Source organism: Loa loa, assembly GCF_000183805.2.
Source record: "Loa loa unplaced genomic scaffold supercont3.117, whole genome shotgun sequence".
Taxonomy (NCBI): domain Eukaryota; kingdom Metazoa; phylum Nematoda; class Chromadorea; order Rhabditida; family Onchocercidae; genus Loa; species Loa loa.
In genome coordinates this window covers 148,405-152,154 of record NW_018108297.1, presented here as the reverse complement: position 1 = coordinate 152,154, position 3,750 = coordinate 148,405, and positions in this window count along the sequence as shown.

The following is a 3,750-nucleotide window of genomic DNA, read 5'->3' as shown; positions in this document are numbered from 1 at the left end:
AGTTTATGAATAGGAGATATATTCAGATACATCTTCTGGACTGAAGTAACTTAATAAAATGACGCGCGAATTAACCATAAGCTGAAATTATTAGCAAAAATGAAATCACGTCTGAGAGAGAGGGAAAGCCACAGTCACATGGTTGAAATTGTTCGCACGCAATTGTCACATTGCTTTCGTAACCATAGCGAACAGTACTTCCTAATATGTTAGTTACATATCTCGTGATACCTTCTCAAATCGTCTTTGGTGATAGTTTCGAAAATATGTGTGTAATCATGACAGGAAAATGAAAAAAAACGATATGTGGACAAAAAAAAAAAAAATAGAAAAAACGAAAAAACGATATGTGGGAAAAAAAGAACGCCTCGTAATGTTGTCTCTTTCGTTAATTAATGTCCAATTTAAAAAGAAAAAAAATTTTTTTCAGGATAGGATTTCATTAGACATCCATAACAAAGCTATTTTTGAACGAGTAATAATGGAAAAAGTAATGGTTTTCATTTATCTCAAAAGGTCGATGAATGTTAAGAGGATAGCCTAATCAAACTTGCGGAAAAGTGTTGGTTAGTTGCTCACATAATGTATGTTATCACATAGTATCAGTAATGCAATCAATTCATCAGGAAAAATGTTATGTTCGATCTCCAGTCAGCTTTTGTAAATTTTTCAGCACAGTTTGACATGCGTAAGCAGGGTGGTAGCATTTTGGACTCAATATGATCTTATTCCGGAACATCATTTCTTTGGCAACTTTGAGTTTAAACTAAGATCTTAAAGAAGAAATCAAAAAAAAAAAAGAAAAAAAACAAGAGTGTGACACGATATACACAAGAAGCAAAACAGGGTTTTCCTCTTCTCCAACAAGATTTCCGATTTGCAAATTTGCTTTAATCAAGGATAAACAAAATTGCTTGATGATGGATAGTGTGAGCGAATTGCAATCCTTAAATTTAGGAAACTTCTGAGTGTTTCGAAATATTCTCACTCATTCAACATAAGAATGCTAATTTACAGTATCAGTTGGCTGAATTTTGATCAAATATTTCAAATTAAAAACCTTGAAATTAATTTCTAAAAAGTTTTCAAACAGTATCCTTGTCTGGCAGTACACCAACTAGCTATTAGTCTCGAAATTGTTACAAATCATTCACCACGATCGAATTCAGCAAAGGTTAGCTCATTGTTAGCCTGACTGCATGCCGAAGAGGTTTATGATGTTAGCCTTTAAACTGTCCTTTTTTTTATTCACTTGTTTTTGCCTGTCCATGGCAATAATCTTGAAGAAGAAAATAAAAAATTCAATTTAGCTCACAATAAACGTATTAATTTTTAAATATTTCAATTAAATAGAATCGACCGAACATATAATAACCATTATTACTACATTAAACGCTAAATTTAACCGAAATGAGATTTCAGAAAAAATAAAGTGGTGGTTTTGAGAAATTAGAAAAAAATCACTGACAGTCTAATTAATGAATAAACAAAACGGAACGATTGGACATCTCGCATCGTTGATCACTGATGACAGAATAATACGTAAATGTTAGAAGATACGCAATCGAATGATATCATCAGGTGACACACTGTCATCAGGTGTTCTAATCCTTACCTAATACTTGATGGTTATAACAAATGAATGTCAAAATGAAACCTTTGATGCGGAAAAACAAATATGGAAACTAAAACCCGGAAATAGGAAGTTTTGCAGCAAAATGCACAAAATAAATGAGCCGATAGGTAAGTGAAAGTATGAGGTGTGGAGCATTAGTGCTCCTTCAAAGCTGTATTACGACTCAAAATGATCGAAACAGATGTTTTGAGGGCAATAAATGTTCCAAATGCCCTATCAACCAACACGAAACCTTTACATCCTTCCTAACTCACCTTCTTTCTTCAAAAATTATGAGATTTCAGTTTAAAAAAAAGGAATTAAAAAATTCGGAACACATAATATTTGGAAATGTATATATTCCGTATTATCAATAAAAAAGCAATCAGATATCCTTCAAAAATATACGGCTCAGCGGAAGGTATTATCCGGAAAATCCTGTAAATGCATGGCATAATTTGAATGGTCGTAGCAATGGCATGATGTATTGGAAGCACTTCGGGAGGAATTTTTTTTCAGTAAATTAAAATACACTTTATACGTCTACCTTTATGGGAGCATAAAACTGACCGCTTCCTAAAATTGATAAACTATGTTATAATGAGGATATTTATAACATATCTTTCGGCTCTTTGCGTTACTAATTTAATATTTCAAATTCTTCCCTTCCCCCACTCTTTTTTTCCTTTAGAATATTTTTCAATTGATGTTTACAATTCTATAAATGGATAAATTCGTGCGACAAATGAACTAAGCTAGAATATTAATGCTTTCTTAGAGTCCTTTTTTTTATCAATCATTCTGATAATAGAAAGCCACAAATGATGCAGACATACAGCATCACAGAAGCGGAAAATGTCTATTTGTTTACTTAGTCGACCGATACAAAAGTAAATGAACAAACAAACAAACATATATACATATATATATATATATAGAAAACCGAAATTAGAAATAAGGAAACAATAAGGAGTAGAGTCGAAAGATGTCGAAGTGAAATATATAGTAAAGCATCTGTAGAACAGTTTCTGAATACTTCCATGTGTATCGTTCCCTTGAACTGAATATGATCTGGAATATTTATACGATTTCCCGGTATTTCCCAGGTCATTTCTGTAGAAATACGTAATACTTCTATTGCGTGCGTTTCAAGAAATGTGAGAAGCATTCCTCTGAATAAGTTCGAATACTTAGATTAGCATAGTCATTTCACATATGGAAGAAAGAAAGAAACGTAATGAAACACGGAAAGATGCTCCTTTTCTTGATGATACGTTCTTTTCTTCTTTCTTTTCTTTTTTTTTTTTGTTGAAATAGAAGCTAGAAATGAAACAGGTAATTTGAACTCAAAAGCGGAAAGAGAAAGAGAAGCGAAAAAAAAAGGGAAGAGAAAGAGAGAGAAGGAGGGAAAGGAAGAGATGAGATGAGAATTTGTATACAAAAGAATTATTAGGAAGGACATTTATGAATTCCGCAAATTCAATGTAGATAGAGTGGATAATAGAGAGAAAAGGAAGAGGAAAAAGCTTGGCAAGGGAAGGGCAAGTACTGCATTGCAGAAAAATAATGTGTAATGTGGTTGAAGGGGGATAGGAGGGGGACCCTCCTCTCCTATCTTCTATAAGCTTACTATTAAGCTGAGCTATGAAGCTTTCAACAATTTAGCTTTCCGTTTTGCCTGTCAACTGTCACAAGCGCCTCAATGCCCACCTCCTTACTACTTTCTCCTCCTCTCCTTTTACACTCTCTTCCGTATACCAAACTTCATATTTTTATATTTCAGGTTTTTAGTTAAGTTAGCATACAAAAGGAAAGCTTCCAAAAAGCTAATAATGCTTAATTAGAATTGTAAAAATTTAAGGTTACATTTTATTCGTATCAAAATTTATCATATTAATATACAATAATAATACCTTCTTTAGCTACTTTAATCATATATGGGATTATCATTTGATTCCATAATTTGATAAACCATTCGCGTGATTCTACAACACTTAATGGACATTGGAGGAATAAACGTGGTCCTATCGTTACATCCCGGGAATTCGCTTTTTCAATGAACTGAAATTTATTTGCATTATTTTTATATTAATTTTTAAGTATTATTTCTTTTTCCCATAAATAAATAAATTTTC